Genomic DNA, 14,240 nt, shown 5'->3' on the forward strand with positions numbered 1-14,240 from the left:
TCGAACTGGTTCTGTTTATGTCTTGTTGCTTGCTTTGTTATTTTTACTGGACGACCAGGACGATATGACAGCAGGACGGCAGAACGAAGAAGAACGGGGAGTAACTAGGGGCAAAGCGCGGCTTTTACTTTGATTAACTGACGAGCGGCAGGCAATTGGCACAATTGAAGTAGACGAAACAGGACGCAAAGCCCCAAGTCCTGTTCTACAGTTGTTGCCAGGCATCATTGTTGATTTAGGATAACGCAAGCGAAAAGGTTAACAAATTTATCTCTTTTGCCACAAAAAAAAAAAAAAAAAAAGAAAGGAAAAAATGGCAAAACAACAGAAGCAACAACATGAAAATAAAAGGAAACGCAAAAGATGAGCAGCTGAAAATATTTTTCCATCTTCGTGTTACGCACAAAAGAATCAGAGTGGAAAATCTGGAAAATAAACTTTAAGCATACTCTTTATAGATTTTCATTTTATATATATACACTTACATAGTTAGCAACTAAGTTTAACCATTACTATCAGTTCCTTCTCATTCTCTTCCGATTTGCCCTTTGTCAAGTTCAAGTTGCCATCGTCCCCCATTAACCTCCTGTAAATAATGAAAAATCTCATACTAAACCTTGGCGCACTTCTGGCTCTAAGTACATACTTGTAGTATATGGTACAAGTATAACACAAAACCAAACCAAACCAAAATAAAAATAAAAAAAAAACACACACACAAACGAAACCAAAGAGCCAAGTCAATTTGGTATCTATGACAAAGTCTCTATACCCTTTTTTTCCACTCAGTAGATTTGAGAACAAAAACATTTCATGTTAATCTAGTAATGTCTTTTATGGAAAGCCAATAATATCAAATTACACTGTTATCCACATAAATAGAATACCCCCCATAATGTGTGACAATAAAAATTCTTCTTAAATCATGATAGTCAATCTATTAGAATTGAATTCTTCTGTTCTGAAATTAAAAGACGTTTTCCTTGCTTTTGATTGTGTCCTAAAATGGTTATACCCCTTTCACCGAGAGCATACAAAAAAGCGAAAAAGAAAAAATCCAACAACTTGTTAACTTTGCTTTTTATTTTTGGCAAATGGTTAAGGATGAGGCCGAAACTGGCTGAAACTGAGAATGAGGAAAACAAGAGGTTTAAAAGTAGAGAGGGTATATGAGGTTTACTGGCAGCTAGCAATCTGGGCACCAGCTGTTGCAGCCCATATGAAAATGATGCTAAGGGCCTTGTCCTTACCAACTCGACCCCAACCAATCCCGACACCATTCCCAAGCCAACCTCTTGCTGTTGCTGTTTCTGTTGCTTTTGCTGCTTCTGCTTTTGCCTCTGGTTTATTTATGGCTCAAACCAAAACGGCGCCATGGTCGGTTTGTCTGAAAATGGGAAGCATGGGAGGTGCTGCTCCCGTAGATAGAGCAAGTGTTATGCGGGGGGACGAGAGATGGGAGGTAGATATAAAATTTGGCGTCGCCAAAGCTTGATTAGGATACGTAGACAAGGCTGGCGGCTTTACATTTCAATTGAATGGAATTTAATGCATCCATACATATATATATATATATATATATATTAATGTTTATATGGTATATTGGAATTTTGTACATTATCTATATCAAGGGACATTGGCACACTGGTTTCAGTTAATGCAAATAGCTAAAAAGACTAAAAGACAAGTTTAAATTCAATTTTTAAATTCAGAGACCATTAACAAGTGAAAGTTTATGGAATTGATTAAACAGCGTTCTATGTATTTTAATTCTTAACCATTGAACATATCTAAATGATAGTTGGATAACTGAAAAATTAAATCAAGCAAATTTAAATGAATGCGGCTTAAAATGAGTTTGACCAATGTTTTTGGGTTTGAAATTCATCGTTTGACTGGTTTCCGGGGATTTTGGGGCCACTTTGAGCCAAACCGTAGAATAATCTATTTTAAATTACACATTATTAACATTTTTCACAGTGCCGTGTAAAATTGTTTGGCAACGTTTCTGTTTACTTTTTGTATGTGTTTATATTTTGGGCCAAAAATTAAAATTCATTCGAATTTGCCCTCGACGCTGAAAAGTAGGCAACCAAAAACAGAAAGTGAACTCAGCAGGCACCTACCTACATACCTGCCCACCTATCGGCCCTCATCATGACTTTGTTTATAAATATTTAAGTGCTTAAAGCAAATGTTGAGACCTAAGACACAGCTTAAGCTAACAAAAGCTGCTGACCAAGCCCAAAATGCCAAGGTCCTTCCGCCACTCGCCTCCCTCCCTTCCCCAGCACCAACAGCGATGCTAAGAACTTTTCTGGGTTTTTTGGGGCTTAATACATTTTGGAAAAGGGGAAAATTTAAGTTATAATCTCATGCAGCTTTTGGCTCATTATCAATAGGGATTTAATGACTGGCTGACTTTCTTTGTAATGGGTATAATTTACATGCATAGCTTCCTGCTCATCAAATCCCCACCCCACCCAACCTCCCTCTGCTTAATACAAACACAAAGACACACACAAACACACATTGTATCCTCTATTAGCTATTGTCAATTGGTGGGTCCAGTTAATTAGTAAATAGTGGCCAATACATGAATAAAATGAATGGGCCAACTTAGTAACCAAATCACAAATCATGGCTTCTACACAAAATGAAACTAGTTAACCATTCAAATCACACACACACAGACATTTACAGACATATGCAAGGACTCTCCCTATCTTTCTCTCTCGGGAATGGGGATCATTCTATAACAAATTGGAGTTAAAAACATGTTCATTAAAATACAAATACATAAGTAATAAATACAAATAAACATCGAACAATATTTGAAAAAGTTTGTTTTTTGTTTTTACAGTATAAATTAATTAATTTACAGAATATATTAATCAATTTTATAAATCTAAGATTCCTTTATCGTCTTACAGGTTTATTAAGTTTCTTATATGTATTTTCCTTCTTTCCTTCCCTTCTCGTGTTAAGTAAGACATAGACAAAATTGTGATTTTAATTTACGGTATTTTTCATGCTCAAAAATATATTCAAAGTTAAGTAAATTTCATGTCATTTAGACTTTTTACTTATTGCCCCCCATGGACAGCTTTCAACGAAAACAAGCAATAAAAAGATTTAGCTTTTAAACGTCAACAAAGTTAATTTTGGTAAATTGTCTACTATTCGACTGTAAACACCTTGATTAAAAACAATTTCATCTTGTTTTGTTTGTATTCGAATGCATTTCCAATGTTCAAATGTTCCAAATGTTCTAAACTCGAGTATATTATGATATTTAAGCAATTCTATTTGCTCATTCAAATGCATTTATGTGAGACTCTTGTATTAAGTGAATGGAAGATGACCGCAGTTCAACCCATAGCAGGTATCAATTGAAGGCAGTTCCAAGTTGGCTTTACTCAGCTCTCCCTTTTCCGTGAAATAGCGTTGGGGGATATATCATTCATTCGTAGTTTAGACCACGACTTTGCGATTAAAAATTTGTGGTATGCAGTTTATATTAGGTTTTCCATAAACATATTAAAAATTTTTGAAAAAATGTGCTAAGTTGTGCAAAGAAAGATGAGTGCTTTTTGCCTAAATGCAGCTGTAGAACCTATCCTAACCTAGTGGATACCACTGTATATAGCTAGTTCAGTTGCCTTTGATCGTTTGTATTGTCTCAATGTATTATTGTTAGGATGATTTTTATGGTCATTATCAGGATCATTTTCATCTCTGCATACCATTTTGATAAACGGTTTATTGTGACCTTTGTTGACATTGTATTTAGTCATGGACTCATATCCACAGTTCTAAGTGGTTTTTGATTATTTTCATTGTCTTTCATTTACGGGGCTGGAAACCCTCAAAACTCGTTTTTAAACCAATATATTTTTCTTTTAGAACGAATTTCCATTTCATTCTATACAAAACTTATAAACTCTCTACATTATTATAAGCTATTTTTACATCTAACCATCTAATTGTTCCAATTAAAAAATACCAAATAATGGAAAAATATTAAGTTTTATGCTCAAACAAGTTTTGGCAGATTGTTAAAGTTTTTCGTTTAAACTTAAATGTAATGAGACCATAATGACCATATGCAAACAATAACCGAAATAACCTTAACGATGTTTTGGTGCCGATGGGAAGAAAAACTCGTATTTAAGCATATTTTCCCTTCAATTATCCGTAGGCAAATTGAATTTTTCATTTTGGCCAAATTATGATGGCCATAAGCAAATTCACAGCTTCAAGCTTGGCTAAGGAAATTTCGCCTAAGCTTTGCCAAAAAGTCTATGCTAGTGAGTGAAAGTGACAGACAGAGACAGGAACAAAGAAATTGAAAGAGAGAGAGAGAGAGAGGAAAAGTTGATAAAAGTGAATGATAGAAAGAGAGATAGATGGAAAAGTTGCTTGGTCGTCATCTGTTCACTAATTGCAACATTTTTCGACTGAACTTGTCTGGGGGTGGGATAAAAGTATGTGTGTATGAATGGATATTCTTCTATATCGCATTCCCCCTGCCACCAATAGTCTCCCATGCCTCGTTTCATAGTTTCATTCAGCTTATACAATACTTTTGGGTTCAACTCGTCGTTGGCGTCGTCGTCATCGTCGTCGTCGTTGTGTCATGTGCAGAAATTGCTGCTTATTAATGTCAGAAATTTCTAATTGCAATTGCTGCATACAAATTGCTAGTAAAATCTCCACCAAAACTAACATTTCTCCCTCTCGCCCCATTCCTGACCATGGTCTGCCACAATTCTATAGTCAACAGTGAAATATTTGCACTAATTTCGAACAATAAATTTTGATTATTTGTGTGTGGGTGTATGCATGTATGTGTGGGTGGGAGTGTGGAGGGGAAAATACTGCAAAGCCCGCTCACTTTTTGAGGCTTACCCCAAAAATATGGTACGGTGCTCAAGTGAGGGATGGCAAAGTTGGGACATAAGTAAAGTTTGCATAAAATTTTGAAGCCTGGCATCGCCTTAAAGCCAAACCGAAAATGGGTTTGAGTTTGAATTTTCATTTTCAGTTCTGGACTTTTCTGCCTTGCAGCAACAACAAAAATTTTCCCCATTTTCATACTCTGTAAGCCATGCAGCATGTTAAGGGTGAGCATACTTTCAATAGTCGTTGGTCTCTCAAACATATTTTATGCTCGTTGGAATAGGTTTAATTTCATCTCGTGATCTTCTTAAAACAGTCAAAGAACGCATCGATTACTCCTGCCAGAGTACAATTGAGTATTTATCAATTTGTTCAAGGGTAAAATATATTTTGTATTGCGGCCAGGGTATATCAATATTCTGTACACTCAAATATCCAACACTTTGTCTTTTTTCGCACTCAGCAACCATAATCAAGCTAAGAAAGAATAAAAAGAGAAGTAAAGCCAAACCAAAATTTGCATATTTTTACACAATTCAATGGTATGTAGAGGGGGTAAGGAGTGGAGTGGACAGTCAAGGCAAAGGCATGGCCGGGGAAGGGTAGGACAGGAGGGATAGGCAAAGCAAGGCATAGCCAGAATGAGGTACAGGATAATCAAGCGGAAGAGCCGGCTTTTGGTTTGGCAGGCTTCGAGTTGAGGAGAAGATGATGCTTATGCTTCAGATTTATTACAGTTTCGGCAGTGGAAAGACAATTAAACAGGGTCACCTTCTTCCTTTTTGCTTTTTTTTCCGTTAGCCTTAAACAAGAAGTCCACTTTCTTCTTCCACTCGGCATTCTCTTTACCCAATCTGAACGGATATAATATAAAACCCATAACAACAGAGCCAAACAGAAAAGTTTACTTATACACATGCATGCAGCACACACACACACACACACACACACAGCAGACATAAACACACATGAACACTCAGTCCATTCACTTATACAGAGACGCATTTGCCTGTAACCAGAACCCAATTTTGTGGCTGTTGCCAATGTCCGACAATGGACAATCGGACACCGGACTCAATTCTCTATGGATAGAGAAGGTAGAGGGTGCTGCCTGAAGCCGGGGAACAGTGCGGGGGAGGCGGCCAGTGGGATGTATGAGCGGGCTGTTGGCTGTACGAGCGGATGGGTCATCTGAGATACAAATACAGTATACCAAAATTGGCAATTTTGCATAATATTATAAATATTATATGGATTTTGGCAAAATAGTTTTTTTCACACAACAAGCAAACAAACAGAACAGCACTGAACAGAAAAGGCAAACAATTGCTTGTCATGGACTGCGGAATGGTGGGGACGTCAAAGTATCTACATACATGTATAGATACACATACATACATATATGTAGATGGCTTTTACCATGGGAAAATTGTGGCATAAACAATTGTGGCGAAGAGTGTTAAAAGTGTCTCGCAAAAATTTATGAACACATTTTTTTAATCAATTGAAAAATGAAACAGAAAGAAAACAAAGGATTATGGTTTTGAATTAATTTGAATTAATGTAGTAAATGGAAAATGGAAAGAATCTACTCCAATCAATAGCTTCACCCAACAGTCATAAAAACCTAGCTAACTAAAGAAAATCCAAGAAACTTTTCAAAGCTAACAAAGTCAACATGGCGAATGAGTAATATTTGTTACTTGATTTACATTTACATATATCAGATTTCGAGGAATAACTTCAAACCCAATTTGTCGTATAAGTAATATTATAAAGTGAAGATTTAAGAAGTTTCTGCAAGTCCATAAAATTAAAAAACCAAATTGAAATTAATTTAAAAATTATGTAAAATCAGGTAGTGACTTTTCTGAATTGCTATCGTTCGTTTATTTGGTGAGTGTATTTATATACCCAGCCTGAAATCGTCCGAGCATTTGGAATCTATGAATTAATTACTGTCAGTTTTGTAAGCACTGATGAAACTGTCCTTGCTTTTTGGTTAGTTTTGTAGGCACTGATGGAAATCTATTTTCCCTATTAGTTAGACTTAAGTTGGCTAGAATCTGGCTTGATGGCTTAGTGGGTAGACTTCAATAAGACCATAAACAAATTGTCTATTTTTTATACGGTTCAATCATATTAGTAATCGTATTAAACACAATATTGTAGTAACTTTTTATACAAGTGATTAACTACTTACTTTGAGATTCGAGTAAGTGATAATATTTCTGCCTTCTAGTGCTTACTTTGCAGCTTACTTTTACCCAATAGTAACCTGTTTTGTAATCGATTACTTTATAGCGTAGTTTTTTTTGGGCTAGGAAACAGGCGAACCATACAAAGGTTTTATGGAGAAATGGAAACTGCTTACAAAGTAAGACACATGTAAGCTATTACTCCATTAAAAAATTCCGACTGGGTACATTTATATGGGCATGTTTTCTGTATGTGTTTTAGTCACAGTTTATCACTGAAATGTCATCAGTTGGTGTTCCATTGGAAGGCTTAAAAAGCAATTAAAAAATGTATATACAATATTTACTCATTGACACCCAATCAATTAACAAAATAAAAAAAAAAAACCGCTGAAAAAAGAGAAACAAAATTAATCCCAGACTTAAGGACTTAAGCCACCTAACGATGGCTTCCTCGTGCACAAGCTCGTGACATGTCGTGATGCCCATGGTGCATAACTATTGTGCGACCAGAGCCCAAAAAGGACATGTTCAAGTCCTCTCGCTTTCCCTTTCATGCGCTCCCCTTCATTCTTTTGGTTGTTGGTTGCATTTTTACCTGTTCCCCTCAATACATATTTTTGTGCATTGGCTCCTGGTAAACTTTTTTTTTTATTTTTGCTTTTCGTTTTTTGTTGTTACTATTGTTGCTTACTTATATTTAACAATTCCTCGCATATAGAAAGAGGATATGAGAGTCAGAGCGACAGAGAGAGAGAAAGAGAGAATGAGAGTGAGTGAGAGACGAATGGAAAGGTTGGATGGATTTTGGGTTTTTTGGACGTTTTCATCGACGTTTCATTTCGTTTTGTTTCGTTTCGTTACGTTTGTTCAGTTCAGTTTAAGTTCTGTTCTGTTTTTACTGTTTGCCTGTCAGTAGGTAAAAATTCCAATAAATAATTGAAATGGCTGTGTGTTATAGCAGCAACCCCAACCCCCCATCCAGCCTTCCCTATATCTCAAACTGCCAACCATATTCACTACTTGGCTTGCCCCTCAGCGTATGCTATGCTTTCCTCTGCTTTTGTCTGTCTTTTGTTTGCCTGTTTGTCTGTCTGTTGTTTTTGTATCTTTTGCAACGAAGATCCATGGCAGGCAGAAAGAGATAGAGCTACAAAGAGAGAGAGAGAGAGAGAGATAGAGAGGCAGATAGGAGGATAGCGAGACAAAGGCGGGCACGACATAAGCTTTTGGCATTTTTATTACAACTGCACCAATAACACCCTCAACTGCCTCCCACAATTGCCGCATTCACATTATTTTTTTTACGTTCAATATTTTTGTGCATGCAAATAACCACAAAAGAAATAAATATTCTACAAATAATTTGTGTATGCCAAACAATTTTTGTAACTTTATTAACTGTCTTTTTTTGTACCTAAATCAATATACACGTATTTAAACCACTGCAAAAATTTGGAAAAAGTTCAAACAAATTAAATGAAGCCACAGTTACTGTTGAAGCCAAATTTTCTATTGGTATGCTAGACAAAAAGTTGTTGGCCTGGAAACTCTTCAAAACGGATTTTGTTATCAAAAGAAACTTTCCATAAATTTCCACAATTTCAAAAGTTATGCCAAAAAATAAATATTCTTGGAAATTTTTTCCAATACGCCAAACAGAGCTATGTTATATTTCAATACATTCACAAGAAGGCTAACTATCAAAAGACGGCTATTAAATTAAATTAATAACTTGCCTCTTAAAAGTGCTCAGAGACAGAAAACAACAAGGTTATTGGAATGAGTTAGTCTATAAATCATGTACATATATACCCAGTGAAAAATCGTCTAAGCACATTGTATTAGCTCTTCCGGTCTGGGATGGGGTTGGACGGATGCGCGGACAGACAGACTGACATGGCTACTTGAACTTGTCTCGTCGTACTGATCAACAATATGAATACTTTAAATAGTCGGAGATGCTTCCTTCTATGCGTTGCACACTTCTGACCAAATATATAAAGGTATGACAAACTGCGGTAAGGGCGAAATTCGACCCAACCTTCTGGTTTTTCCAACATATTAGAACAAGTTTTTCAAGTATATTTGTAGTGTAAATTCATCTTCTAAATACGCAATAATAATATGATATAATGAACGATTAACCGATTGCATAGTAAGGATAAACAAAACTTATTGGACAGTCAAGGAGTATTCTAGTCTGGAAGTAACGACATATCTCCGCCGACATATCTTCGCCGTTAGAAAAACGACATATCTCCGCGCAGATCACCTGCGGAGATATGTATGTCGTTGTAAAAAGACATATCTCCGCCGTTAAAAATGCGACATATCTCCGCCACAAAAATGTACTGGGCGGAGATATGTCGTCGGAGATATGTACATATGTCGCTATGCCCCTTGAAAACTGAAACACAAAAACTCTAGTTTCGATTATTTTTTTACTTTCAAACAAATAAATAATAAAACTCCGAAGGCGCTACGTATTTGTGCATAAAAATTGTAGCATCTGGCAACACTATCTCAAAATTTGACAGTTATTTAGCCGGAAACAGCTACTTTTAGGTAAAGTCCCCCTAAAAATAACAATAGGAAATATTTGGTAAATATTTACTTAAGCTACTCGAGATTTCAGTGTTGAAAAGTGGAAAAATCGACTAAAGTGTTGGCAAACGCTATTTTTCATGTGGCGCGTTGTTTGACCGCCCTGGGAGCCAAATATTTTATCCCAATTCATAAATTCGAATATTGTATTCTGAACTATATTTGTTCTATAAAATCAAGAAATATTGTAAACTCAACAATATTTTCGTTTGGTGAAATTCGAGTCTCCAAAATTCGTCATCTGGCAACAATATCTCAAAATTTAACCGCTTTTTTCAGCCGTAAACAGCAACTTTTATTAAATTTTTAAACCTATTGAAAACAAATACAAAATTGTAGTTTCTAAGATTGTTTCAAAATGCCCAGAGTTTTTATTAGTATACTAAGTTTGCTAGCAATATGGAAGTCATGGTCCTAAGTGGTACCGATGCGCTGTTTTTTTAACGTTGTACCAGTGCATCTATATAAGAAGTCCTACTAAAGTACTTTAGTACAAAATGTGTAAAAAAAAAAAACCCGAATACTACTATTTATCAAAAACCAAACACAACTTGGGTTTTAACTCAAACAAAAGCATAAAACATAATTTTGGTTCATTCGCATGCGACATATCAGATTCTAGTGAAGGGTATAGCAAAGTCGTGCTACCATTTTATGTATAAACCATTCCTTACTGCTGTAATCCATGTGCAGAAAACAAAGTAATTCGAGGTAATTTAACTTATTTTTCCCCCCCCCTTCAAATGTTGACTTGATGCTGGGTGATGCTGTGCACCTGCAGGACAAACACTTTGTGCTTTATCTACAAATGCTGCTGCTACTGCGGCTGCTGCTGGTGTTGCTGTGGCGTTTTTGTTTGTATTGGTGCTGCTGCTGCTGTCACAGTGGCATAAACTGCAGAGTTTTTGGGGTTTGCCGCTGCGTGATTTATCAACAAAGAGCAACGAGAAAAAGGCGAATGGTAAAGTGAACGAAAACGAAAAATCCCCAACAAGCATAGAACGTTTCATAACGACAATATTTTTGATAGTCATGACCCCAAAAATTGCATTGAAAAAAATGAAGAGCCATAAAATTGCTTGACTCTTGGGTTGCGTTTGCGTTTTTAGTGCATAAGTTTCAGACTGGCAAATGATAAGTCGAAATGAAGCGCAAAGACAGCGCGAAAGGCAATGGCAAGTCGTTGATTTATGATGTCAGGGGAAAGTTTGTTAAAGTTTTTATTTTCCTTTTGCCTTATTCCCCCATTCTGGTGTCTAAAACTTGCAGTTTAGCGCCTTGCCAAGTGATAAACTGCAATGACTTTGAACTTTGCTTTTGCCTTGCTTCGAATTGCTTATTAGATTGTATTTAATGGTTTAGGTTTTCATCAAAGATCCAAGATGTCTATTTATTATCGAGAGATCGACGCAATGGTCCTATCTAAATAAAAACAATATCATTAGCACTAGTTCTTGGTTCGTATTACCATTCAATGTAAAGATACTGCAAAGGGATACTGTCTTTGCCTTCCTATGCAATGTATCGATAGTAGCACCATCGATAAGCCTATCGATAAGCCTATCGAGAAAATAACTATTTACCACCATCGACAGACCTATCGAGATAATAACTTTATATCAATAATTTGTCACCTTTACGATGAATGACTGGCACAAAATAAAAATTGGCTCAAGTACCAACTACAGGGTCTTTGAGTATAGAATTGTAAAAAAAAAATCTTTTAAGAAATCCGAATTGCCAGGTAAGTAAGAGCTATTGATGATTGACGAGTGCCATTTGGTCCACAACAAGAAGCCCAATAACGATGCAATAAGGGAAACCTACATACATACATACATACATATAGTTTGTATGGGCAGCAGCTCCATAATTTTAGACTTCATTGCTTCACAAGAGAAATAAATTTATGGGGAAACTAAGTCAACCTCACCGCATCGTGTTTGTTCACTAGAAATCTCATTAATTTAGTCATCTCGTTGGCATTTAATTTTTTTCCACGTTTTCTTTGGTTTCCACGTTTTCTTTTTAGCTCCTTGTTGTTGTTGCTTGCCTTCCCCACGATTCGTAGCCAATTCTCAAATGAGGCGGCACAGAGGACAAAGTTAACGATGAGTACTCGCACTAGCACTCGCATTCGCACTCAACGTTGTACTTTGGGGACCTTTTTTTTCTTATGCCACATTCCGGCAAACACATTCCGCTGCCCAAAAGGGGAGCAGAAGGTACTAAAAGACTGGTGGAGTTCAATGCACTCCCACTTGAAGTCCCATTCTCTAGTCATTCGCATCGAATTCTTGGACCTCTTAGACGACACGGAAGCCTCGAGCCGCACCACCCTTTGTGTGTGTGTGTGTGTGTGTGCCGCGTAGTGGCTTAGTGTTCCGCTTGACTGCGCTTTTTGGGTTCGCTACGCTCACACACACACACACACACCTTTCTATGTATGTGTGTGCGTAGTGCCTACATAGATTGCAATGTCGCCTTCTGCCTCGTTTATGGCCAGGCTGTCAAATTAATTGGCTTTTCCGGCTCCGGCATTTGGTATCGTCGTGTCGCTTGACAACTCATTTCCTCCCCGACTAGCTCTCTGTCCCTCTCTATCTCTCTTTCTCTCTCTCTCTGTTCTATTTCTCAGAACATTTCGCACGTAATGCAACGAGGCATGCCATTTGAATTTGCCGGCAAAACTTTCTGTTGAAATTCGGTCAAGCTTGATCAGAATAAATACAACAAAAAAAGAAAAAGGTCGAAAATTAAAACTCCAAGCTCGTGTAAGAAGATTCCCATCCTTGTTCTTGATTTCGATTCCTCACTTCACACTTGCTTTGATCACGCACTGGCAGCAATCTCTACCTCTCTCAGTTTCGGTGCCAAGTACTATGCATATTTTAACCTAAAGTACTTCAGTTCTTCTTTTTATAGAATTCCCACCTTAGGCTACGTTTTGATTGCCCCCTGACCAAGTTAAACGAAAAGGATTTGAGTGAGTTTTTCAAAATAAGGAACAAGTGAGCGCTTGTCCTAAAGTGACCACACTCAAAACGTTCGTCCCAAAATAGCAGCCCCTGATTTCTCCTCTTTTTGGTACACATATTCAGAAGAGGTACAAATACAAATACCTGGAAGGGCGCAGATTTCAGAAATTAACCATAAAATACTATATGTTGAATCAAACGTATCTTACTTTAAAATCAGTTATAAACATCTGATGGATTTCAGTTCACGAATTAGCCTTCTAACAAGTAATATCTAACCGTATATTATTATTTAGTGATACATTTTTGCAATTCAATTTATTGACAGATAAATTCTGAAATTCTCTTCAAATACCGTTACATTAAGCTCAACTTGAAATAAGCTTGCAAATATATCGTAAATCGTGTTTGATCTAAAAACAGACTAAAGCATTAACCGTTTCGATCTAAACCGTAACGATCTAAATTGTTTTGGGATATTTATAACCATAATATAAATTTACAGTTGCAAAGTTGTTTTATCGTAAAAGGATATACTGAAATCCCAAATTTCCTTTGAGGACATTTCTTTTTTCGAGGATATCTTGTACAATCTTTTAGGGAAATTTTTGTGTCCTTAGGTTAAATGTGAAATAACTTTATGGTAAAGCATAGACACAAAGCAAGGGTCGTAGGAAATTAACTAGGACAACAAACGGAATAACTTTCGAAAGCTTACTCACTGCCGCCATCTGTAAGGACTCTTCCACTAGCGATGCCAACATCCCCACGATGCTTACTCTTTTTGTTAAAACCATTAGAAATGCAGAAAGTAGCCTTTCCTCACAAAGTCTTTAATCTAAGTATTATGAAGTAAGCGTTTCAAACTGAGTCATCGTATGTAAAAATTCATTTGATTTTGATAATTTATCAATTTTTTTCTGCTTTTCTAATTTCCTTTAGATAACGAAAAAGAATTTAAAGCAATGGCCGACAAAAAGGAAATTCCCAATGCATATCGATTTAACAATAACTTCGTTCCAGCTTCTGAGACAAATTCATCAACATATCCAACCGATATTCATTTATTCAATATGCTGGCTAGGCAACTTCAGGTTCAACTTAGGAACAAAGAAAATGTAATGGCAAGCAAGACGGATGAAGAGGAGGAGGAGGAGACTCTGGACTATATTGAAGATGATGATGAAGATATGTCCGAAGACATTTAAATATCCTAGGGTGGAGATCTCTAAAGAGCAGGAGCTAATGCAACCAATTGACCTAAAGAAGCTAGCCAAGCGCTAGAAAAACAAACATAGGCTAAAGTAAATTAAGCTCTTGCAAATAAAAAAAACGACTGTTTACCATTTAGTTTGACTGGTTTCCCTTTTTTGTCTTTTCAAAAGGATTCCAAGTGATTTTTGGTTATGTTAAACAGAAGCATTTCTTATTGATTCATTTTCCGCATTGTGCACTCTCCAAGTACTTAAAGATTAACTTGAATTCCATTGACATTCATGTCACTTGTCAAAGTTATAAGGAAAAATAAGTTGCCCAGCTTACGTCTGGACATTCT

At 36.5% G+C, this 14,240-nt stretch overlaps 1 long non-coding RNA gene across 1 annotated transcript; it reads left to right on the plus strand.

Moving 5' to 3' along the window:
* The first annotated feature begins 11,346 nt into the window (after nt 1-11,346).
* Nucleotides 11,347-14,035, plus strand: LOC137583669 (uncharacterized). The gene is made up of 2 exons (XR_011033429.1): nt 11,347-11,451; nt 13,628-14,035. It is a non-coding gene; the product is annotated as an uncharacterized lncRNA (long non-coding RNA).
* The last annotated feature ends 205 nt before the right edge of the window (nt 14,036-14,240 follow it).

This window comes from Drosophila tropicalis, unplaced genomic scaffold (assembly GCF_018151085.1).
Source record: "Drosophila tropicalis isolate 14030-0801.00 unplaced genomic scaffold, ASM1815108v1 contig_867, whole genome shotgun sequence".
Classification (NCBI taxonomy): Eukaryota; Metazoa; Arthropoda; class Insecta; order Diptera; family Drosophilidae; genus Drosophila; species Drosophila tropicalis.